The sequence below is a fragment of the Pelophylax lessonae genome, assembly GCF_965119305.1.
Source record: "Pelophylax lessonae genome assembly, chromosome: 4".
Lineage (NCBI taxonomy): Eukaryota > Metazoa > Chordata > Amphibia > Anura > Ranidae > Pelophylax > Pelophylax lessonae.
Window position 1 is genome coordinate 676,119,299 of NC_138771.1, and position 27,833 is coordinate 676,147,131.

General features: G+C 44.2%; 1 protein-coding gene across 2 annotated transcripts in view; it reads left to right on the forward strand.

Annotated features, from left to right (window-relative positions):
* The window catches only part of LOC309553404 (asialoglycoprotein receptor 1-like), a 310,174-nt gene that overhangs the window by 89,392 nt on the left and 192,949 nt on the right, over nucleotides 1–27,833 (forward strand). The window lies entirely within an intron of this gene.

Genomic DNA, 27,833 nt, shown 5'->3' on the forward strand with positions numbered 1-27,833 from the left:
CCAAAAATCATAGAAATCCCTCCAGGGGTTAAAAAGTTAGACGGAAGTCCTTTTCTGACCGACCGTCTCTTCAGAACTTCCTGGGATGACCATAATAGGAATGCACTTCCTGCTCAGAAACCTCATGGCCAAGGGAACAATTGACCTTGCTGACAAATATGAAGCAATTCAACCCATTTGTAAAAGTCCAAACGATTTTTCAGTGTTCACCACCCTCCTGGTCACCCTGCATCCATAACAGATGCAGGGTGATTTAAACATAAGAGAGCCCCATAAGACTGGGCATGGTGACCCCCAACCTCTCTAAAGGAATTTGGGGTCCACAACCCCCATGCCCAAAGTGACTCTCGTCACACTAACCCTAACCCTAACTCTAACCCTAACTATAACTCTAACCCGAACCCTAACCCTAACTCTAACCCTAACCCTTAGAGTTACCCTAACTCTAACCCTAACTCTAACCCTAACCCTAACTCTAACCCTAACCGTAACCCTAACCCTTAGAATTACCCTAACTCTAACCCTAACGTTAACCCTAATTCTAACCCTAACCCTTAGAGTTACCCTAACTCTAACCCTAACCTTAACCCTTAGAGTTACCCTAACTCTAACCCTAACCTTAACCCTAACCCTAACCCTTAGAGTTTCCCTAACTCTAACCCGAACTCTAACTCTAACCCTAACCCTAACTCTTACCCTAACTCTAACCCTAACCCTTAGAGTTTCCCTAACTCTAACCCTAACCCTTAGAGTTACCTTAACCCTAACCCTAACTCTAACCATAACCTTAACCCTTACTCTAACCCTAACCTCAATCTGAACCCTAACCCTACCTCTAACCCTAACTCTAACCCTAACCCTAACTCTTACCCTAACTCTAACTCTAATCCTAAACTTAACCCTAACTCTAACCCTAACCCGAACACTAACCCTTAGCCTAACCCTAACTCTAACCCTAACTGTTACCTTGACCTAACTTTAGCCCTAACCTTATCCCAAACTCTAACCCTAACCTGGACCCTAACCCTAACCCTAACCCTAACTCAACCCTTTGAGTAACCCTAACTCTAACCCTAACCTACATCCGAACCCTAATCCGAACCCTAACCCTAACTCTAAATCTAACCCTTTGAGTTACCCTAACCCTAACTCTAACCCGAACTCTAACCCTAACCTTACCCCTAACTCTAACCCTAACCTCAATCCGAATCCTAACCCTAACTTTAACCCTTACTCTAACCCTAACCCTAACCCTAACTCTAACCCTAACCCTTACTCTAACCATAACACTTAGAGTTACCCTAACTCTAACCCTAACTCTAACCCTAACCCTAACTCTAACCCTAACCTTAACTCTAACCCTAACCCTTAGCATCACCCTAACCTTAACTCTAACCCTAACCATAACCTGAACCCTAACCCTAACTCTAACCCTAAACCAAACCCTAACCCTAACCTTAACTCTAACCCTAACCCTTAGCATTACCCTAACCCTAAATCTAACCCTAACCATAACTCTAACCCTAACCCTAACCCTAACCCTAACTCTAACCCTAACTCTAACTCTAACCCAAACCCTAACCCTAACTCTAACCCTAACCCTTAGAGTTACCCTAACTCTAACCCTAACCCTAACTCTAACCCTAACCCGAACCCGAACCCTACCTCTAACCTTAACCCTAACCCTAGCTCTAACCCTAACTCTAACCTTAACCCTAACTCTAACCCTAACCCCTAGAGTTACCCTAACTCTTACCCTAACTCTAACCCTAACCCTTACTCTAACCCTAACATTAACCGTAACCCTAACCCTTACAATTACCCTAACTCTAAACCTAACCCTAACCCTAACCTTAACCCTAACTCTAACCCTAACCCTTAGAGTTACCCTAAATATATCCCTAACTCTAACCCTAACCCTTAGAGTTATGCTAACTCTAACCCTAACCCTTAGAGTTACCCTAACTCTAACCCTAACCTTAACCCTAACTCTAACCCTAACCCTTAGAGTTACCCTAACTCTAACCCTAACCCTTAGAGTTACATTAACCCTAACCCTAACTCTAACCCTAACCCTAACCCTAACTCTAACCCTAACAATAACTCTAACCCTAACTCTAACCCTAACCCTTACCTTAACCCTATCTCTAACCCTAACCCGAACACTAACCCTTACCCTAACCCTAACTCTAACCCTAACTCTAACCCTAACTGTTACCTTATCCTAACTCTAGCCCTAACCCTTAGATTTACCTTAACTCTAACCCTAACCCAACCTGAACCCTAACTCTAACCCTAACCTGGACCCTAACCCTAACTCTAACCCTTTTAGTTACCCTAACTCTAACCTTAACCCTAAACCCAAATTTTTGAGTTACCCTAACTCTAACCCTAACCTCAATCCGGACCCTAACCCTAACCCTAACCCTAACTCTAAATCTAACCCTTTGAGTTACCCTAACCCTAACCCGAACTATAACCCTAACTCTAACCCTAACCCAAACTCTAACCCTAACCCTTAGAGTTACCCTAACTCTAACCCTAACCCTTAGAGGTACATTAACCCTAACCCTAACTCTAACCCTAACCTTAACCCTAACCTCAATCTGAACCCTAACCCTAACTCTAACCCTAACCCTAACTCTAACCCTAACTCTAACCCTAACCCTTACCTTAACCCTAACTCTAACCCTAACCCGAACACTAACCCTTACCCTAACCCTAACTCTAACCCTAACTGTTACCTTATCCTAACTCTAGCCCTAACCCTTAGATTTACCTTAACTCTAACCCTAACCCAACCTGAACCCTAACTCTAACCCTAACCTGGACCCTAATCCTAACTCTAACCCTTTGAGTTACCCTAACTCTAACCTTAACCCTAACCCTAAATTTTTCAGTTACCCTAACTCTAACCCTAACCTCAATCCGAACCCTAACCCTAACCCTAACTCTAAATCTAACCCTTTGAGTTACCCTAACCCGAACTCTAACCCTAACTCTAACCCTAACCCAAACTCTAACCCTAACCTTAACCCTAACCTCAATCCGAACCCTAACCCTAACTCTAACCCTAACGCTAACCCTAAACCGAACCCTAACCCTAACTCTAACACTAACCCTTACTCTAACCCTAACCCTAACCTTAACCCTAACCTGAACACAAACCCTTAGCCTAACCCTAACTCTAACGCTAACTGTTACCTTAACCTAACTCTAGCCCTAACCCTTAGATTTACTTTAACTCTAACTCTAACCCAAACCTTATCCCAAACTCTAACCCTAACCTGGACCCTAACCCTAACCCAAACTCAACCCTTAGAGTTACCCTAACTCTAACCCTAACTCTAACGCTAACCCTAACTCTAACTCTAACCCTAACCCTAACCTTAACTCTAACCCTAACCCTTAGGGTTACCCTAACTCTAACCCTAACTCTAACCCTAACCCGAACCCTAACCTTAACCCTAACTCTAACCCTAACCTCAATCCGAACCCTAACCCTAACTTTAACCCTAACTCTAACCCTAACCCTAATGCTAACCCTAAACCTAACCCTAACCCTAACTCTAACCCTAACCCTTACTCTAACCATAACCCTTAGAGTTATCCTAACTCTAACCCTAACTCTAACCCTAACCTTAACTCTAACCCTAACCCTTAGCATCACCCTAACCTTAACTCTAACCCTAACCCTAACGCTAACCCTAACCCTTAGCATTACCCTAACCCTAAATCTATCCCTAACCATAACTCTAACCCTAACCCTAACCCTAACCCTAACTCTAACCCTAACTATAACCCTAACTATAACTCTAACCCGAACCCTAACCCTAACTCTAACCCTAACCCTTAGAGTTACCCTAACTCTAACCCTAACTCTAAATCTAACCCGAACGCTACCTCTAACCTTAACCCTAACCCTAGCTCTAACCCTAACTCTAACCTTAACCCTAACCCTAACCCCTAGAGTTTCCCTAACTCTAACCCTAACTCTAACCCTAACCCTAACCTTAACTCTAACCCTAACCTTAACCATAACACTAACTTTTACAATTACCCTAACTCTAAACCAAACCCTAACCCGAACTCTAACCCTAACCCTAACCCTAACCCTTAGAGTTACCCTAAATATATCCCTAACTCTAACCCTTACCCTAACCCTTAGAGTTATCCTAACTCTAACCCTAACCCTAACCCTTAGAGTTACCCTAACTCTAACCCTAACCTTAACCCTAACTCTAACCCTAACCCTTAGAGTTACCCTAACTCTAACCCTAACCCTTAGAGTTACCTTAACCCTAACCCTAACTCTAACCCTAACCTTAACCCTAACTCTAACCCTAACCTCAATCTGAACCCTAACCCTAACTCTAACCTTAACCCTAACCCTAGCTCTAACCCTAACTCTAACCCTAACCTTAACCGTAACCCTAACCCTTAGAATTACCCTAACTCTAACCCTAACCTTAACCTTAACTCTAACCCTAACCCTTAGAATTATCCTAACTCTAACCCTAACCTTAACCCTAACTCTAACCCTAACCATTAGAGTTACCCTCACTCTATCTCAAACTCTAACCCTAACCCTTAGAGTTACCCTAACTCTAACCCTAACCTTAACGCTAACTATAACCCTAACGCTTAGAGTTACCCTAACTCTAGCCCCAACTCTAACTTTAACCCTAACTCTAACCCTAACTATAACCCTATCCCTTAGAGTTTCCCTAACTCTAACCCTAACCCTTAGAGTTACCTTAACCTTAACCCTAAATCTAACCCTAACCTAAATCTGACCCCTAACCCTAACTCTAACTCTAACCCTAACCCTAACCCTAACCCTAACCCTAACTCTAACCCTAACCCTCACTCTAACCCTAACTCTAACCCTAACCCTAACCTTAACCATAACTCTAACCCTAACCCGAACACAAACCCTTAGCCTAACCCTAACTCTAACGCTAACTGTTACCTTAACCTAACTCTAGCCCTAACCCTTAGATTTACTTTAACTCTAACCCAAACCTTATCCCAATCTCTAACCCTAACCTGGACCCTAACCCTAACTCAACCCTTTGAGTTACCCTAACTCTAACCCTAACCCTAACCCTTAGAGTTACCCTAACTCTAACCCTAACCTTAACCCTAACTCTAACCCTAACCCTTAGAGTTACCCTAACTCTAACCCTAACCCTTAGAGTTACCTTAACCCTAACCCTAACTCTAACCCTAACCTTAACCCTAACTCTAACCCTAACCTCAATCTGAACCCTAACCCTAACTCTAACCTTAACCCTAACCCTAGCTCTAACCCTAACTCTAACCCTAACCTTAACCGTAACCCTAACCCTTAGAATTACCCTAACTCTAACCCTAACCTTAACCTTAACTCTAACCCTAACCCTTAGAATTATCCTAACTCTAACCCTAACCTTAACCCTAACTCTAACCCTAACCATTAGAGTTACCCTCACTCTATCTCAAACTCTAACCCTAACCCTTAGAGTTACCCTAACTCTAACCCTAACCTTAACGCTAACTATAACCCTAACGCTTAGAGTTACCCTAACTCTAGCCCCAACTCTAACTTTAACCCTAACTCTAACCCTAACTATAACCCTATCCCTTAGAGTTTCCCTAACTCTAACCCTAACCCTTAGAGTTACCTTAACCTTAACCCTAAATCTAACCCTAACCTAAATCTGAACCCTAACCCTAACTCTAACTCTAACCCTAACCCTAACCCTAACCCTAACCCTAACTCTAACCCTAACCCTCACTCTAACCCTAACTCTAACCCTAACCCTAACCTTAACCCTAACTCTAACCCTAACCCGAACACAAACCCTTAGCCTAACCCTAACTCTAACGCTAACTGTTACCTTAACCTAACTCTAGCCCTAACCCTTAGATTTACTTTAACTCTAACTCTAACCCAAACCTTATCCCAATCTCTAACCCTAACCTGGACCCTAACCCTAACTCAACCCTTTGAGTTACCCTAACTCTAACCCTAACCCTAACCCTAAATCTTTGAGTAACCCTAACTCTAACCCTAACCTCAATCCGAACCCTAACCCTAACCCGAACCCTAACCCTAACTCTAAATCTAACCCTTTGAGTTACCCTAACCCTAACCCTAACTCTAACCCTAACTCTAACCCTAACCCGAGCTCTAACCCTAACCCTTAGAGTTACCTTAACCCTAACCCTAACTCTAACCCTAACCTTAACCCTAACTCTAACCCTAACCTCAATCCGAACCCTAACCCTAACTCTAACCCTAACTCTAACCCTAACGCCAACCCTTAACCGAACCCTAACTATAACCCCAACCCTTACTCTAACCATAACCCTTAGGGTTACACTAACTCTAATCCTAACCCTAACCCTAACCCTAACTCTAACCCTAACCCTAACCTTAACGCTAACCCTAACCCTTAGAATCACCCTAACCTTAACTCTAACCCTAACCCTAACCATAACCCGAACCCTAACCCTAACTCTAACCCTAAACCTAACTCTAACCCTAACCATAACGCTAACCCTAACCCTTAGCATTACCCTAACCCTAAATCTAACCCTAACTCTATTCCTAACCCGAAACATAACCCTAACCCTTACTCTAACCCTAACTCTAACCCTAACCCTAACCCTAACCCTAACTCTAACTCTAACCCTAACCCTAACCTTAACCCTAACTCTAACCCTAACCCTAACCTTAACGCCATCTCTAACCCTAACCCTTAGCATTACCCTAACCCTAACTCTAACCCTAACTCTTACCCTAACCCTTAGAGTTACCCTAACTCTAACCCTAAAAAGAACCCAAACCCTACCTCTAACCTTAACCCTAACCCTAGTTCTAACCCTAACTCTAACCTTAACCCTAACCCTAGCTCTAACCCTAACTCAAACCCTAACCCCTAGAGTTACCCTAACTCTAACCCTAACTCTAACCCTAACCCTAACTCTAACCCTAACCGTAACCCTAACCCTTAGAATTACCCTAACTCTAACCCTAACGTTAACCCTAATTCTAACCCTAAACCTTAGAGTTACCCTAACTCTAACCCTAACCTTAACCCTTAGAGTTACCCTAACTCTAACCCAAACCTTAACCCTAACTCTAACCCCAACCCTTAGAGTTTCCCTAACTCTAACCCGAAATCTAACTCTAACCCTAACTCTTACCCTAACTCTAACCCTAACCCTTAGAGTTTCCCTAACTATAACCCTAACCCTTAGAATTACCTTAACCCTAACCCTAACTCTAACCATAACCTTAACCCTTACTCTAACCCTAACCTCAATCTGAACCCTAACCCTACCTCTAACCCTAACCTTAACTCTTACCCTAACTCTAACCCTAACCCTAACCTTAACCCTAACTCTAACCCTAACCCGAACACTAACCCTTAGCCTAACCCTAACTCTAACCCTAACTGTTACCTTAACCTAACTTTAGCCCTAACCTTAACCCAAACTCTAACCCTAACCTGGACCCTAACCCTAACCCTAACCCTAACTCAACCCTTTGAGTAAACCTAACTCTAACCCTAACCCTTAGCATCACCCTAACTTTAACTCTAACCCTAACCATAACCTGAACCCTAACCCTAACTCTAACCCTAAACCAAACCCTAACCTTAACGCTAACCCTAACCCTTAGCATTACCCTAACCCTGAATCTAACCCTAACCATAACTCTAACCCTAACCCTAACTCTAACCCTAACTCTAACTCTAACCCGAACCCTAACCCTAACTCTAACCCTAACCCTTAGAGTTACCCTAAATCTAACCCTAACCCTAACTCTAACCCTAACCCGAACCCGAACCCTACCTCTAACCTTAACCCTAACCCTAGCTCTAACCCTAACTCTAACCTTAACCCTAACCCTAACTCTAACCCTAACTCTAACCCTAACCCCTAGAGTTACCCTAACTCTAACCCTAACTCTAACCCTAACCCTTACTCTAACCCTAACCTTAACCGTAACCCTAACCCTTACAATTACCCTAACTCTAAACCTAACCCTAACCCTAACCTTAACCCTAACTCTAACCCTAACCTTTAGAGTTACCCTAAATATATCCCTAACTCTAACCCTAACCCTTAGAGTTATCCTAACTCTAACCCTAACCCTAACCCTAACCCTTAGAGTTACCCTAACTCTAACCCTAACCCTTAGAGTTACATTAACCCTAACCCTAACTCTAACCCTAACCTTAACCCTAACTCTAACCCTAACCTCAATCTGAACCCTAACCCTAACTCTAACCCTAACCCTAACTCTAACCCTAACTCTAACCCTAACCCTTACCTTAACCCTAACTCTAACCCTAACCCAAACACTAACCCTTACCCTAACCCTAACTCTAACCCTAACTCTAACCCTAACTGTTACCTTATCCTAACTCTAGCCCTAACCCTTAGATTTACCTTAACTCTAACCCTAACCCAACCTGAACCCTAACTCTAACCCTAACCTGGACCCTAACCCTAACTCTAACCCTTTGAGTTACCCTAACTCTAACCTTAACCCTAAACCCAAATTTTTGAGTTACCCTAACTCTAACCCTAACCTCAATCCGGACCCTAACCCTAGCCCTAACCCTAACCCTAACTCTAAATCTAACCCTTTGAGTTACCCTAACCCTAACCCGAACTCTAACCCTAAATCTAACCCTAACCCAAACTCTAACCCTAACCCTTAGAGTTACCCTAACTCTAACCCTAACCCTTAGAGGTACATTAACCCTAACCCTAACTCTAACCCTAACCCTAAACTTAACCCTTACTCTAACCCTAACCCGAACACTAACCCTTAGCCTAACCCTAACTCTAACCCTAACTGTTACCTTAACCTAACTTTAGCCCTAACCTTATCCCAAACTCTAACCCTAACCTGGACCCTAACCCTAACCCTAACTCAACCCTTTGAGTAACCCTAACTCTAACCCTAACCTCAATCCGACCCCAAATCCGAACCCTAACCCTAACTCTAAATCTAACCCTTTGAGTTACGCTAACCGTAACTCTAACCCGAACTCTAACCCTAACCTTAACCCTAACTCTAACCCTAACCTCAATCCGAACCCTAACCCTAACTTTAACCCTTACTCTAACCCTAACCCTAACCCTAACTCTAACCCTAACCCTTACTCTAACCATAACCCTTAGAGTTACCCTCACTCTAACCCTAACTCTAACCCTAACCCTAACTCTAACTCTAACCCTAACCTTAACTCTAACCCTAACCCTTAGCATCACCCTAACCTTAACTCTAACCCTAACCATAACCTGAACCCTAACTCTAACCCTAAACCAAACCCTAACCCTAACCTTAACGCTAACCCTAACCCTTAGCATTACCCTAACCCTAAATCTAACCCTAACCATGACTCTAACCCTAACCCTAACCCTAACTCTAACCCTAACTCTAACCCTAACTCTAACTCTAACCCGAACCCTAACCCTAACTCTAACCCTAACCCGAACCCTACCTCTAACCTTAACCCTAACCCTGACTCTAACCCTAACTCTAACCTTAACCCTAACCCTAACTCTAACCCTAACCCTAACTCTAACCCTAACCCCTAGAGTTACCCTAACTCTAACCCTAACTCTAACCCTAACCCTTACTCTAACCCTAACCTTAACCGTAACCCTAACCCTTACAATTACCCTAACTCTAAACCTAACCCTAACCCTAACCTTAACCCTAACTCTAACCCTAACCCATAGAGTTACCCTAAATATATCCCTAACTCTAACCCTAACCCTTAGAGTTACCCTAACTCTAACCCTAACCTTAACCCTAACTCTAACCCTAACCCTTAGAGTTACATTAACCCTAACCCTAACTCTAACCCTAACCTTAACCCTAACTCTAACCCTAACCTCAATCTGAACCCTAACCCTAACTCTAACCCTAACCCTAACTCTAACCCTAACTCTAACCCTAACCCTTACCTTAACCCTAACTCTAACCCTAACCCGAACACTAACCCTTACCCTAACCCTAACTCTAACCCTAACTCTAACCCTAACTGTTACCTTATCCTAACTCTAGCCCTAACCCTTACATTTACCTTAACTCTAACCCTAACCCAACCTGAACCCTAACTCTAACCCTAACCTGGACCCTAACCCTAACTCTAACCCTTTGAGTTACCCTAACTCTAACCTTAACCCTAAACCCAAATTTTTGAGTTACCCTAAATCTAACCCTAACCTCAATCCGGACCTTAACCCTAACCCTAACTCTAAATCTAACCCTTTGAGTTACCCTAACCCGAACTCTAACCCTAACTCTAACCCTAACCCAAACTCTAACCCTAACCCTTAGAGTTACCCTAACTCTAACCCTAACCCTTAGAGGTACATTAACCCTAACCCTAACTCTAACCCTAACCTTAACCCTAACTCTAACCCTAACCTCAATCTGAACCCTAACCCTAACTCTAACCCTAACCCTAACTCTAACCCTAACTCTAACCCTAACCCTTACCTTAACCCTAACTCTAACCCTAACCCGAACACTAACCCTTACCCTAACCCTAACTCTAACCCTAACTCTAACCCTAACCCTAACTGTTACCTTATCCTTACTCTAGCCCTAACCCTTAGATTTACCTTAACTCTAACCCTAACCCAACCTGAACCCTAACTCTAACCCTAACCTGGACCCTAACCCTAACTCTAACCCTTTGAGTTACCCTAACTCTAACCTTAACCTTAACCCTAAATTTTTGAGTTACCCTAACTCTAACCCTAACCTCAATCCGAACCCTAACCCTAACCCTAACCCTTACTCTAAATCTAACCCTTTGAGTTACCCTAACCCGAACTCTAACCCTAACTCTAACCCTAACCCAAACTCTAACCCTAACCCTTAGAGTTACCTTAACCCTAACCCTAACTCTAACCCTAACCCTTACTCTAACCCTAACCCTAACCTTAACCCTAACTCTAACCCTAACCTGAACACAAACCCTTAGCCTAACCCTAACTCTAACGCTAACTGTTACCTTAACCTAACTTTAGCCCTAACCCTTAGATTTACTTTAGCTCTAACTCTAACCCAAACCTTATCAAAAACTCTAACCCTAACCTGGACCCTAACCCTAACTCAACCCTTAGAGTTACCCTAACTCTAACCCTAACTCTAACCCTAACCCTAACCCTAACTCTAACTCTAACCCTAACCCTAACCCTAACCTTAACTCTAACCCTAACCCTAACTCTAACCCTAACCCTAGCTCTAACTATAACTCTAACCCTAACCCTAACCTTAACCCCAACTCTAACCCTAACCCTTAGCATTACCCCAACCCTAACTCTAACCCTAACCCTAACTCTAACCCTAACCCTTAGGGTTACCCTAACTCTAACCCTAACCCTAGCTCTAACTATAACTCTAACCCTAACCTTAACCCCAATGCTAGCTCTAACCCTAACTCTAACCTTAACCCTAACCCTAGCTCTAACCCTAACTCAAACCCAAAATCTAACCCTAACCCCTAGAGTTACCCTAACTCTAACCCTAACCCTAACTCTAACCCTAACCTTAACCGTAACCCTAACCCTTAAAATTACCCTAACTCTAACCCTAACCTTAACCCTAACTCTAACTAACCCTAACCCTAACCCAAAACTAACCCTTTGAGTTACCCTACTCTAACCCTAACTCTAACCCTAACTCTAACCCTAACCCAAACTCTAACCCTAACCCTTAGAGTTACCTTAACCCTAACTCTAACTCTAACCCTAACCTTAACCCTAACTCTAACCCTAACCTTAACCGCTTGCCGACTGCGCACAGTATATTTACTGCGGCAGTCGGCCCCGGCCAGGCAGAGTGACGTAGGTCTACGTCGCTCGCCTGTCACTCCTTCCAGAGCCAATAGCGGGCGGGCGCGCGCCCGCCGAGGCGCGCGCCCGCCTCGGCTCGTTCACGGAGGAGTGCGGGAGTGTGACTGGCGGACCCGATGTCCGCCGGTCACACTACGATCGCCGCTACAGCGGGAGAAAGACAGAGCGGCTTGTGTAAACAAGCCACCTGTCAGTTCTCCCTGTGTAAAAGTGAAGATCAAACAGTTCTACTATGTAGAACTGTTGATCTTTGTTTTTACACTAGTAGACCTGTCCCTACACAGTTAGAATCACGCCCCTAGGACACACTTAACCCCTCCCTGTCCAATACTGTTAACCCCTTCCCTGCCAGTGTCATTTTTGCAGTAACAGTGCATATATATAGCACTGATTACTGCAGTAATGTCACTGGTACCCCCAAAAGTGTCAAAAATGTCAGTCAAGGGTCCGATCTGTCCGCCGCAATGTCGCAGTACCGCAAAAAAAATCGCAGATCGCCGCCATTACTCGTTAAAAAAAAAAACACCAAAAATGACAAAAATCTTTCCCTTTGTTAGTAAACGCGATAACTTTTGCGCAAACCAATCAAAATACGCTTTTTGCGATTTTTTTTACCAAACATAGGTAGCGTAAAACAAATTGGCCGAAAATTTTAAAAAATTTTGATTTTTACATTTTTTTGGGGGGAATTTCATATAAAAAAAAGTGAAAAATATTGTTGTTTTTGCAAAAATTACGCTCTTTTTTTGTTTATAGCGCGTGATCAAAAAATCGCACAGGTGATCAAATACCACCAAAAGAAAGCTCTGTTTGTGGGAAAAAAAGGACGTGAAATTCGTTTAGGTATAGCGTTGCACGACCGTGCGATTGTCCGTTAAAGTCATGCAGTAAAAAATCGCAAAATAACCCCTGGTCTTTTAGCAGGAAAATCCTCCGGTGGTAAAGTGGTTAACCCTAACTCTAACTAACCCTAACCCTAACCCTAACCCAAATCTAACCCTTTGAGTTACCCTACCCTAACCCTAACTCTAACCCTAACTCTAACCCTAACCCAAACTCTAACCCTTAGAGTTACCTTAACCCTAACTCTAACTCTAACCCTAACCTTAACCCTAACTCTAACCCTAACCTCAATCCGAACCCTATTTACCTTAACTCTAACTCTAATCCAAACCTTATCCCAAACTCTAACCCTAACCTGGACCCTAACCCTAACCCTAACCCTAAATCTAACCCTTTGAGTTACCCTATCTTTAACCCTAACCCTAACCCTAAATCTTTGAGTAACCCTAACTCTAACCCTAACCTCAATCCGAACCCTAACCCTAACCCGAACCTTAACTCTAAATCTAACCCTTTGAGTTACCCTAACCCTAACTCTAACCCTAACTCTAACCCTAACCCGAACTCTAACCCTAACCCTTAGAGTTACCTTAACCCTAACCCTAACTCTAACCCTAACCTTAACCTTAACTCTAACCCTAACCTCAATCCGAACCCTAACCCAAACTCTAACCCTAACTCTAACACTAACTCTAACGCTAACCCTAACCTTAACCCTAACTCTAACCCTAACCTCAATCCGAACCCTATTTACCTTAACTCTAACTCTAATCCAAACCTTATCCCAAACTCTAACCCTAACCTGGACCCTAACCCTAACCCTAACCCTAAATCTAACCCTTTGAGTTACCCTATCTTTAACCCTAACCCTAACCCTAAATCTTTGAGTAACCCTAACTCTAACCCTAACCTCAATCCGAACCCTAACCCTAACCCGAACCTTAACTCTAAATCTAACCCTTTGAGTTACCCTAACCCTAACTCTAACCCTAACTCTAACCCTAACCCGAACTCTAACCCTAACCCTTAGAGTTACCTTAACCCTAACCCTAACTCTAACCCTAACCTTAACCTTAACTCTAACCCTAACCTCAATCCGAACCCTAACCCAAACTCTAACCCTAACTCTAACACTAACTCTAACGCTAACCCTAAACCGCACCCTAACCCTAACTCTAACCCTAACCCTTACTCAAACCATAACCCTTAGAGTTACCCTAACTCTAACCCTATTCCTAACCCTAACCCTAACTCTAAATCTAACCCTTTGAGTTACCCTAACCCTAACCCTTACTCTAACCATAACCCTTAGAGTTACCCTAACTCTAACCCTAACTCTAACCCTAACCCTAACTCTAACCCTAACCTTAACTCTAACCCTAACCCTTAGCATCACCCTAACCTTAACTCTAACCCTAACACTAACCTGAACCCTAACCTCAACTCTAACCCTAAACCTAACCCTAACCCTAACCTTAACGCTAACCCTAACCCTAAGCATTACCCTAACCCTAAATCTATCCCTAACCATAACTCTAACCCTAACCCTAACCCTAACTCTAACCCTAACTCTAACCCTAACTATAACTCTAACCCGAACCCTAACCCTAACTCAAACCCTAACCCTTAGAGTTACCCTAACTCTAACCCTAACCCTAACTCTAACCCTAACTCGAACCCGAACCCTACCTCTAACCTTAACCCTAACCCTAGCTCTAACCCTAACTCTAAACTTAACCCTAACCCTAACTCTAACCCTAACCCCTAGAGTTACCCTAACTCTAACCCTAACCCTAACCCTAACCCTAACCTTAACTCTAACCCTAACCTTAACCATAACACTAACCCTTACAATTACCCTAACTCTAAACCTAACCCTAACTCTAACCCTAACCCTTAGAGTTACCCTAAATATATCCCTAACTCTAACCCTAACCATTAGAGTTATCCTAACTCTAACCCTAACCCTAACCCTAACCCTTAGAGTTACCCTAACTCTAACCCTAACCTTAACCCTAACTCTAACCCTAACCCTTAGAGTTACCTTAACCCTAACCCTAACTCTAACCCTAACCTTAACCCTAACTCTAACCCTAACCTCAATCTGAAACCTAAGCCTAACTCTAACCCAAACCCTAACTCTAACCCTAACCCTTACCTTAACCCTAACTCTAACCCTAACCCGAACACAAACCCTTACCCTAACCCTAACTCTAACCCTAACTCTAACCCTTACTGTTATCTTAACCTTTCTCTAGCCCTAACCCTTAGATTTCCCTTAACTCTAACCCTAACCCAACCTGAACCCTAACTCTAACCCTAACCATAACTCTAACCCTTTGAGTTACCCTAACTCTAACCTAAACCCTAACCCTAAATTTTTGAGTTACCCTAACTCTAACCCTAACCTCAATCCGGACCCTAACCCTAACCCTAACCCTAACCCTAACTCTAAATCTAACCCTTTGAGTTACCCTAACCCTAACCCGAACTCTAATCCTAACTCTAACCCTAACCCTAACCCAAACTCTAACCCTAACCCTTAGAGTTACCTTAACCCTAACTCTAACCCTAACCTTAACCCTAACTCTAACCCTAACCTCAATCCGAACCCTAACCCTAACTCTAACCCTAACGCTAACCCTAAACCGAACCCTAACCCTAACTCTAACCCTAACCCTTACTCTAACCATAACTCTTAGAGTTACCCTAACTCTAACCCTAACTCTAACCCTAACTCTAACATTAACCCTAACCTTAACGCTAACCCTAACCCTTAGCATCACCCTTACCTTAACTCTAACCCTAACCCTAACCCTAACCCTAGCTCTAACTATAACTCTAACCCTAACCCTAACCTTAACCCGAACTTTAACCCTAACCCTTAGCATTACCCTAACCCTAACTCTAACCCTAACCCTAACCCCAAAGCTAGCTCTAACCCTGTTTCTAACCTTAACCCTAACCCTAGCTCTAACCCTAACTCAAACCCAAACTCTAACCCTAACCCCTAGAGTTACCCTAACTCTAACCCTAACTCTAACCCTAACCCTAACCCTAACTCTAACCCTAACCTTAACCGTAACCCTAACCCTTAGAATTACCCTAACTCTAACCCTAACCTTAACCCTAACTCTAACTAACCTTAACCCTAACCCTAACCCAAATCTAACCCTTTGAGTTACCCTACCCTAACCCTAACCCTAACCCAAACTCTAACCCTAACCCTTAGAGTTACCTTAACCCTAACCCTAACTCTAACCCTAACCTTAACCCTAACTCTAACCCTAACCTCAATCCGAACCCTAACCCTAACTCTAACCCTAACTCTAATCCTAACCCCAACGCTAACCTTAAACCGAACCCTAACCCTAACTCTAACCCTAACCCTTACTCTAACCATAACCCTTAGAGTTACCCTAACTCTAACCCTAACTCTAACCCTAACTCTAACTCTAACCCTAACCTTAACGATAACCCAAACCCTTAGCATTACCCTAACCCTAAATTTAACCCTAACTCTAACCCTAACCCGAACCCTAACCTTAACCCTAACTCTAACCCTATCTCTAACCCTAACCCTAACTCTAACTATAACTCTAACCCGAACCCTAACCTTAACCCAAACTCTAACCCTAACCCTTAGCATTACCCTAACCCTAACTCTAACCCTAACTCTAACCCTAACCCTTAGAGTTACCCTAACTCTAACCCTAACACTAACTCTACCCCTAACCCGAACCCTACCTCTAACCTTAACCCTAACCCTAGCTCCAACCCTAACCTTAACCCTAACCCTAGCTCTAACCCTAACTCTAACCTTAACCCTAACCCTAACTCTAACCCTAACTCTAACCCTAACCTTAACCCTAACTCTAACCCTAACCTTAACCGTAACCCTAACCCTTAGAATTACCCTAACTCTAACCCTAACCTTAACCTTAACTCTATCCTTAACCCTTAGAGTTACTCTAACTCTAACCCTAACTCTTACCCTAACCCTAACCTTAACCCTTAGAGTTTCCCTAACTCTAACCCTAACCCTTAGAGTTACCTTAACCCTAAGACTAACTCTAACCATAACCTTAACCCTAACTCTAACCCTAACCTCAATCTGAACCCTAACCCTAACTCTAACCCTAACCCTAACCTTAACCCTAACTCTAACCCTAACCCGAACACTAACCCTTAGCCTAACCCTAACTCTAACCCTAACTCTAACCCTAACTGTTACCTTAACCTAACTCTAGCCCTAACCATTAGATTTACCTTAACTCTAACTCTAACCCAAACCTTGTCCCAAACTCTAACCTTAACCTGGACCCTAACCCTAAATCTAACCCTTTGAGTTACCCTAACTCTAACCCTAACCCTAACCCTAATACTTTGAGTAACCCTAACTCTAAACCTAACCTCAATCCGAACCCTAACCTGAACCTTAACTCTAAATCTAACCCTTTGAGTTACCCTAACCCTAACTCAAACCCTAACTCTAACCCTAACCCAAACTCTAACCCTAACCCTTAGAGTTACCTTAACCCTAACCCTAACTCTAACCCTAACCTTAACCTTAACTCTAACCCTAACTCTAACCCGAACTCTAACCCTAACCCTTAGAGTTGCCTTAACCCTAACCCTAACTCTAACCTTAACTCTAACCATAACCTCAATCCGAACCCTAACCCAAACTCTAACCCTAACTCTAACCCTAACTCTAACCCTAACCCTAACTCTAACCCTAACCCTAACTCTAACCCTAACCCTAACGCTAACCCTAAACCGAACCCTAACCCTATTTCTAACCCTAACCCTAACTCTAACCCTAACAGTAACCCTAACCTTAACGCTAACCCTAACCCTTAGCATCACCCTAACCTTAGCTCTAACCCTAACCCGAACCCTAACCCTAACTCTAACCCTAAACCTAACTCTAACCCTAACCTTAACGTTAACCCTTAGCATTACCCTAACCCTAAATCTAACCCTAACCCTAACTCTAACCCTAACCCGAACCCTAACCCTAACTCTAACCCTAACCCTAACTCTAACCCTAACGATAACATTAACCCTAACTCTATCCCTAACCCTTAGCATTACCCTAACTCTAACACAAACCCTAACTCTAACTAAAACTCTAACCCTAACTCTAACCCTAACCCTTAGAGTTACCATAACTCTAACCCTAACCCTAACTCTAACCCGAACCCAAACCCTAAATCTAACCTTAACCCTAACCCTAGCTCTAACCCTAACTCTAACCTTAACCCTAACCCCAGCTCTAACCCTAACTCTAACCCTAACCCTAACTCTAACCCTAACCCCCAGAGTTACCCTAACTCTAACCCTAACCTTAACCCTAACCCTAACCTTTAGAGTTACCCTAAATCTAACCCTAACTCTAACCCTAACCCTTAACCCTAACCTGAGCTCTAACCCTAACTCTAACCCTAACCCTAACTCTAACCCTAACCCTTCGAGTTACCCTAACTTTAACCCTAACTCTAACCCTAACCATAACCTTAACCCTAACTCTAACCCTAACCCTTAGAGTTACCATAACTGTAACCCTAACTCTAACCCTAACCTTAACCCTAACCCTAACCCTTAGAGTTACCCTAACTCTAACCATAACTCTAACCTTAACCTTAACCCTAACCCTAACCCTTAGAGTTACCATAACTCTAACCCTAACCTTAACCCTAACCCTAACCCTTAGAGTTTCCCTAACTCTAACCCTAACCCTAACTTTAATCCTAACTCTAATCCTAACCCAAACCCGTAGAGTTACCCTAACTCTAACCCTAACCCTAACTCTATCCCTAACACTAACCTTAACCCTAACTCTAACCCTAAATCTTAGCATTACCCTAACCCTAACTCTAACCCTAACTCTAACCCTAACCCGAACCCTTAAAGTTACCCTAACTCTAACCCTAATAGTAACCTTAACCCTAACTCTAACCCCAACCCTTAGAGTTATCCTAACTCTAACCCTAACCCTAACTCTAATCCTAACTCTAATCCTAACCCAAACCCGTAGAGTTACCCTAACTCTAACCCTAACCCTAACTCTATCCCTAACACTAACCTTAACCCTAACTCTAACCCTAAACCTTAGCATTACCCTAACCCTAACTCTAACCCTAACTCCACCCCTAACCCGAACCCTACCTCTAACCTTAAACCTAACCCTAGCTCTAACTCTAACTAAAACCTTAACTCTAACCCTAACCCCTAGAGTTACCCTAACTCTAACCCTAACTCTAACCCTAACCTTAACCCTAACTCTAACCCTAACCTTAACCGTAACCCTAACCCTTAGAATTACCCTAACTCTAACCCTAACCTTAACCTTAACTCTATCCCTAACCCTTAGAGTTACTCTAACTCTAACCCTAACTCTTACCCTAACACTAACCCTAACCTTAACCCTTAGAGTTTCCCTAACTCTAACCCTAACCCTAACCCTTAGAGTTACCTTAACCCTAACACTAACTCTAACCATAACCTTAACCCTAACTCTAACCCTAACCTCAATCTGAAACCTAACCCTAACTCTAACCCTAACCCTAACCCTAACTCTAGCCCTAACCCTAACCCTAACTCTAACCCTAACCCTAACCTTAACCCTAACTCTAACCCTAACCCGAACACTAACCCTTAGCCTAACCCTAACTCTAACCCTAACTCTAACCCTAACTGTTACCTTAACCTAACTCTAGCCCTAACCATTAGATTTACCTTAACTCTAACTCTAACCCAAACCTTGTCCCAAACTCTAACCTTAACCTGGACCCTAACCCTAAATCTAACCCTTTGAGTTACCCTAACTCTAACCCTAACCCTAACCCTAATACTTTGAGTAACCCTAACTCTAAACCTAACCTCAATCCGAACCCTAACCTGAACCTTAACTCTAAATCTAACCCTTTGAGTTACCCTAACCCTAACTCAAACCCTAACTCTAACCCTAACCCGAACTCTAACCCTAACCCTTAGAGTTACCTTAACCCTAACCCTAACTCTAACCCGAACTCTAACCCTAACCCTTAGAGTTGCCTTAACCCTAACCCTAACTCTAACCTTAACTCTAACCATAACCTCAATCCGAACCCTAACCCAAACTCTAACCCTAACTCTAACCCTAACTCTAACCCTAACCCTAACTCTAACCCTAACCCTAACGCTAACCCTAAACCGAACCCTAACCCTATTTCTAACCCTAACCCTAACTCTAACCCTAACAGTAACCCTAACCTTAACGCTAACCCTAACCCTTAGCATCACCCTAACCTTAGCTCTAACCCTAACCCGAACCCTAACCCTAACTCTAACCCTAAACCTAACTCTAACTCTAACCCTAACCTTAACGCTAACCCTTAGCATTACCCTAACCCTAAATCTAACCCTAACCCTAACTCTAACCCTAACCCGAACCCTAACCCTAACTCTAACCCTAACCCTAACTCTAACCCTAACGATAACATTAACCCTAACTCTATCCCTAACCCTTAGCATTACCCTAACTCTAACACAAACCCTAACTCTAACTAAAACTCTAACCCTAACTCTAACCCTAACCCTTAGAGTTACCATAACTCTAACCCTAACCCTAACTCTAACCCGAACCCAAACCCTAAATCTAACCTTAACCCTAACCCTAGCTCTAACCCTAACTCTAACCTTAACCCTAACCCCAGCTCTAACCCTAACCCTAACCCTAACTCTAACCCTAACCCCCAGAGTTACCCTAACTCTAACCCTAACCTTAACCCTAACCCTAACCTTTAGAGTTACCCTAAATCTAACCCTAACTCTAACCCTAACCCTTAACCCTAACCTGAGCTCTAACCCTAACTCTAACCCTAACCCTAACTCTAACCCTAACCCTTCGAGTTTCCCTAACTTTAACCCTAACTCTAACCCTAACCATAACCTTAACCCTAACTCTAACCCTAACCCTTAGAGTTACCATAACTGTAACCCTAACTCTAACCCTAACCTTAACCCTAACCCTAACCCTTAGAGTTACCCTAACTCTAACCCTAACTCTAACCTTAACCTTAACCCTAACCCTAACCCTTAGATTTACCATAACTCTAACCCTAACCTTAACCCTAACCCTAACCCTTAGAGTTTCCCTAACTCTAACCCTAACCCTAACTTTAATCCTAACTCTAATCCTAACCCAAACCCGTAGAGTTACCCTAACTCTAACCCTAACCCTAACTCTATCCCTAACACTAACCTTAACCCTAACTCTAACCCTAAATCTTAGCATTACCCTAACCCTAACTCTAACCCTAACTCTAACCCTAACCCGAACCCTTAAAGTTACCCTAACTCTAACCCTAATAGTAACCTTAACCCTAACTCTAACCCCAACCCTTAGAGTTATCCTAACTCTAACCCTAACCCTAACTCTAATCCTAACTCTAATCCTAACCCAAACCCGTAGAGTTACCCTAACTCTAACCCTAACCCTAACTCTATCCCTAACACTAACCTTAACCCTAACTCTAACCCTAAACCTTAGCATTACCCTAACCCTAACTCTAACCCTAACTCCACCCCTAACCCGAACCCTACCTCTAACCTTAAACCTAACCCTAGCTCTAACTCTAACTAAAACCTTAACTCTAACCCTAACCCCTAGAGTTACCCTAACTCTAACCCTAACTCTAACCCTAACCTTAACCCTAACTCTAACCCTAACCTTAACCGTAACCCTAACCCTTAGAATTACCCTAACTCTAACCCTAACCTTAACCTTAACTCTATCCCTAACCCTTAGAGTTACTCTAACTCTAACCCTAACTCTTACCCTAACACTAACCCTAACCTTAACCCTTAGAGTTTCCCTAACTCTAACCCTAACCCTAACCCTTAGAGTTACCTTAACCCTAACACTAATTCTAACCATAACCTTAACCCTAACTCTAACCCTAACCTCAATCTGAAACCTAACCCTAACTCTAACCCTAACCCTAACCCTAACTCTAACCCTAACCCTAACCCTAACCCTAACCCTAACCTTAACCCTAACTCTAACCCTAACCCGAACACTAACCCTTAGCCTAACCCTAACTCTAACCCTAACTCTAACCCTAACTGTTACCTTAACCTAACTCTAGCCCTAACCATTAGATTTACCTTAACTCTAACTCTAACCCAAACCTTGTCCCAAACTCTAACCCTAACCTGGACCCTAACCCTAACCCTAAATCTAACCCTTTGAGTTACCCTAACTCTAACCCTAACCTTAACCCTAAATCTTTGAGTAACCCTAACTCTAAACCTAACCTCAATCCGAACCCTATCACTAACCCGAACCTTAACTCTAAATCTAACCCTTTGAGTTACCCTAACCCTAACTCTAACCCTAACTCTAACCCTAACCCGAACTCTAACCCTAACCCTTAGAGTTACCTTAACCCTAACTTTAACTCTAACCCTACCCTTAACCTTAACTCTAACCCTAACTCTAACCCTAACCCAAACTCTAACCCTAACCCTTAGAGTTGCCTTAACTCTAACCCTAACTCTAAACCTAACCTTAACCTTAACTCTAACCCTAACCTCAATCCGAACCCTAACCCAAACTCTAACCCTAACTCTAACCCTAACTCTAACCCTAAACCAAACCCTAACCCTAGCTCTAACCCTAACTCTAACCCTAACCTTAACCGTAACCCTAACCCTTAGAGTTACCCTTACTCTAACCCTAACCCTAACTTTAACCCTAACCCTAACCCTTAGAGTTAACCTAACTCTAACCCTAACTCTAACCCTAACCCTTTAGAGTTACCTTAACCCTAACCCTAACTCTAACCCTAACCGGAACCCAACCCCTACCTCTAACCTTAACCCTAACCCTAGCTCTAACCCTAACTCTAACCTTAACCCTAACCCCAGCTCTAACCCTAACTCTAACCCTAACCCTAACTCTAACCCTAACCCCCAGAGTTACCCTAACTCTAACCCTGACTCTAACCCTAACTCTAACCCTAACCTTAACCCTAACCCTTAGAGTTACCCTAAATCTAACCCTAACTCTAACCCTAACCCTTAACCCTAACCCGAGCTCTAACCCTAACTCTAACCCTAACCCTAACTCTAACCCTAACCCTTCAAGTTACCCTAACTTTAACCCTAACTCTAACCCTAACCCTAACCTTAACCCTAACTCTAACCCTAACCCTTAGAGTTACCATAACTCTAACCGTAACTCGAATCCTAACTCTAATCCTAACCCAAACCTGTAGAGTTACCCTAACTCTAATCCTAGCCCTAACTCTATCCCTAACACTAACCTTAACCCTAACTCTAACCCTAAACCTTAGCATTACCCTAACCCTAACTATAACCCTAACTCTAACCCGAACCCTAACTCTAACCCTAACCCTAACTCTAACCCTTAGGGTTACCCTAAATCTAACACTAACTCTAAACCTAACCCGAACCCTAACGCTAACCCTAACTCTAACCCTAACTCTAACCCTTAGAGTTACCCTAACTCTAACCCTAACTCTAACCCTAACTTTAACGCTAACTCTAACCCTAACCCTAACTCTAACCCTAACCCTTAGAGTTACCCTAACTCTATCCCTAACTCTAACCCTAACCTTAACTCTAACTCTATCCCTAACCCTTAGCATTACCCTAAACCTAACTATAACAGTAACCCTAACTCTAACCCTAAACCTAACCCTAACCTTAACCCTAACTCTAACCTTAACCCTTAGCATTACCCTAACTCTAACCCTAACCCTAACTCTAACTCTAACTCTAACCTTAACCCTATCTCTAACCTTAACCCTTAGCATTACCCTAACTCTAACCTGAACCCTAACCCTAACTCTAACTCTAACCCTAACCCCAACTTTGACACTAACCCTTAGATTTACCCTAACTCTAACCCTAACCCGAACCCGAACGATAACTCTAACCTTAACCCTAACCCTAGCTATAACCCTAACTCTAACCCTAACCCTAGCTCTAACCCTAACTCTAACCCTAACCTTAACCGTAACCCTAACCCTTAGAGTTACCCTAACTCTAACCCTAACCCTAACCTTAACCCTAACCCTAATCCTTAGAGTTAACCTAACTCTAACCCTAACTCTAACCCTAACCCTTAGAGTTACCTTAACCCTAACCCTAACTCTAACCCTAACCTTAACCCTAATTCTAACCCTAACCTCAATCCGAACCCTAACTCTAACCCTAACTCTAAACCTAACCCTAACCCTAACTCTAACCCTAACCCTAACTCTAACCCTAACTCTAACCCTAACCATTACCTTAACCTAACTCTAGCCCTAACCCTTAGATTTACCTTAACTCTAACCCAAACCTTAACCCTAACTCTAACCCTAAACTGGACCCTAACCCTAACCCTTTGAGTTACCTTAACTCTAACCCTAACCCTAACCCGAACCCGAACCCTAACCCTAACCCTAACCCTTAGAGTTAACCTAACTCTAACCCTAACTCTAACCCTAACCCTTAGAGTTACCTTTACCCTAACCCTAACTCTATCCTTAACCTTAACCCTAACTCTAACCCTAACCTCAATCCGAACCCTAACTCTAACCCTAACTGTAAACCTAACCCTAACCCTAACTCTAACCCTAACCCTAACCCTAACTCCAACCCTAACTCTAACCCTAACCCTAACCATTACCTTAACCTAACTCTAGCCCTAACCCTTAGATTTACCTTAACTCTAACCCAAACCTTAACCCTTACTCTAACCCTAACCTGGACCCTAACCCTTTGAGTAACCCTAACTCTAACCCTAACCCTAACTCTAACCCTAACACTTAGCATTACCCTAACCCTTAGAGTTACCCTAACTCTAACCCGAACCCTAACTCAAACCTTCACGCTAACTCAAACTCTAACCCTAACTCTAACCCTAACTCTAACCCTAGCCCTAACTCTAACCCTAACCCTTAGAGTTACCCTAACTTTAACCCTAACTCTAACCCTAACTCTAACCCTAACCTTAACCCTAACCCTTAGAGTTACCCTAACTCTAACCCTAACTCTAAAACTAAACCTAACCCTTAGAGTTACCCTAACTCTAACCGTAATCCTAACCTTTACCCTAACTCTAACCCTTACCCTTAGAGTTACCCTAACTCTAACTCCAACCCTAACTCTAACCCTAACTCTAACCCTAACCCTTAGAGTTACCCTAACTCTAACCCTAAACCTAACTATCCCTAACACTAACCTTAACCCTAACTCTAACCCTAACCCTTAGCATTACCCTAAACCTAACTCTAACTCTAACCCTAACTCTAACCCTAACCCAAACCCTAACCCTAACTCTAACCCTAACCCTAACCCTAACCCTAACTCTAACCCTAACCCTTAGAGTTACCCTAACTTTAACCCAAACTCTAACTCTAACCCTAACTGTCACGGACCCTACTTCCCCCCCTTCTTTTCCTCTCTTCTGCACCCCCAGTATTTTGCTATCTTACCCAGCATGGGATTCTTCTCTCCCCCCTGGCTGCTCACTCCTTTGCCTGCCCCCCCCCCCCACTGTGCTGTCCCTCTCCTCTCCCCAGCAAGGTGCCTGAATGTCTGCTTCTCCGCCTTCATGCTCACTGTGGACAATGAACACCTTCCTTGTGTGGGCTCAAATAGAGGGGGGCGGGGCTGGTTGCTGGGGCAACTGGACGCCAGGCTGGGAGTTGCCTGGCCCACCTGCTGGGACACAATTCCTAATATATTTAGCTGAGTGAGAGTCTCTCCTGTGGGTAGTTCATCTCTGCCGTTTGGAAGAGTGTGTGTCTCTGAGCTGCGGCCAGAGAACACAGAATCCCCTATTGGTTCCTGCGGGCCTCTTCAAACCTGCCTGACAACCGGGATTTTGGATTTACCCTGTCCCTTCCTACAACCTGGATTTTGGATTCATCCTGTACCTGCCTGCTGGTGAGTGGATTAACACTGGGCCTACCAGAACTCTGCCTGGACTTTGTCACTTCATTGTTTGCCCTGATCCGTGTGTGGCCCAATCCCTTGCTGGCCAGGACTTTGCCCGTTCTATCGGGAGCCCCCTGTTATGGACTACCCCTGCTATCTGGAACTCTGTCCTACCCACGTTGGGTCTGACCCTGGGCACCTTTCTTTGGCCCTTTCTTTGTGAACATACCCGCTACCGTTCAATAAAAGGCTTTGTTGGCACTCCTGCTCTCCATGTGCATTCTGTCTTACCTACACTTTCGTCACACTCGTTGGCAGCGGCGGGATCAGAACGCTGAAGAGGATGGAGAGCAGCCCCCTCACACTGGACCTAACGCGGGGTGGGGAGTACAGAAATTGGACTGTGGCAAGTTTGCAAGAAAAGGCTCAGGAGTTAAGCCTTACCTACAGGGGCCTGTCCAAAGAAGAGCTGGTCACCGCTATTGAGGAAGCCGGCCTTCAGAGAACTGAAAGCTTGAATGCTCCGCCGTCAGAGAATGAACAGAGTGCATCCACCGTCTCAAGTCCCAGGAGCCCTTGGATCACATGGTACTAAGAGGAGATGGCTATCCTTGGGCCCGGGGCCACCTTGGATGACAAGCGGGAGGCTATCCGAAGGGCTCATGAGCGAGAAACCATGAGAGGCCTCAGGGGATATGACCCTCTCCCCAGCCCACGAGTCGGTGGGCCTGATCGGCCAAGGGTGACTCGTAAAGACTTCAAGCCATTTTGTGAAGCTACAGGGGATGTGGAAGGGTTCTTCCAGGACTTCGAACACTTATGTCAGCTGCTGGAGGTACCCCGTGGAGACTGGGTATGCCACCTAGTGGGCCTGCTGGAAGGGGTGCGGCTGCTGCCTACCGGACAATGAACGCACAGTGGAATCGAGATTACAGTAGGATCAAACAGACTATACTAGAACACTACGCGGTAACTTCAGAAACCCACCGGATCAAATTCCGGGACCTCTCCTGTCATTCTGAGCCTTCCTTCAAGATATATGCGCACAAAATCTCGCTGGCCTGCAGACGCTGGCTGGAGGGGGAGCAGGCCTTTACTATTGAACAAGTTGTCCAGGCCGTTCTAAAGGAACAATTCTTTGCCAAATGCCCAACAGATGTGCGGGAGTGGGTGAAGGAGAGGGACCCTGGCACCCTTGAGCGGGCTGCTGCACTGGCAGACGAGGCCCTTGCCATTAAACCCCATTGGAAGAGACTGGTAGTCGAGCTGCCCAAAGCCCAGAACACAGGCAGACCACTTCCCAGCAACCCCCTGCCACTCCTCCAGCGCCCTGTTGCCCCAACACCATCCACAGCCCCTTCCTACCGACCTCGTACTTCTGGGCCATTTCTGGACCGCCGGTGCTATGGGTGCAACCAGCCCGGGCATCTTCAGGCCAGCTGCCCTCAGTACCGTCGCACCATGTCTGCCAGCCACAGTCGCCCAGTCAACTACCTAAAGTTGACCCCAGAGGAAGAACCACTACCCCACCTCCCAGTGACTGGCTGACCCCCGCTGTTGCCAATCCTCCTCTGGGAGTCTACGGTGTTCATCCCCTTGTCCCATCCTACCCAGAGCAGAGGCAGTGCCACCTGCAGGAGGTCCTGATTGATGGAGAGAGAACTACGGGATTTCGGGACACTGGGGCCTTCCTTACCATTGCTGATCCCCGCGTGGTAAAACCCGAAGCCATCAAGCCAGGCCCCGGGTTCTTTATTGAAATGGCAGGTGGTACTACGAAACACATCCCCAAAGCGTCGGTTCGCCTTGACTATGGGTTTGGGGAAAAGCGCTACCAAATTGGAATCATGGCTGGACTACCTGCGGACATTCTGCTTGGAAATGATTTAGGAGAGCTACAGTGCCAATACGTCGGAGCTGTGACCAGGAGCCAAGCCAGCCTCCCCTTCTGCCCTGGATCCGGTGAGTGTTACCAACCCTTACCAGAATACCACCCTGACCTGGGACCGTGAGAAATTTAAACAGGAACTAGACTCTGACCCCACATTGAGCAAATTCCGGTGCTATAGGTGTAACCAACCTGGGCATCTTCAGGCCAGCTGCCCTCAGAACCGTCACACCACATCCGCCAGCCACAGTCGCCCAGTCAACTACCCAGAGTTGGCCCCAGC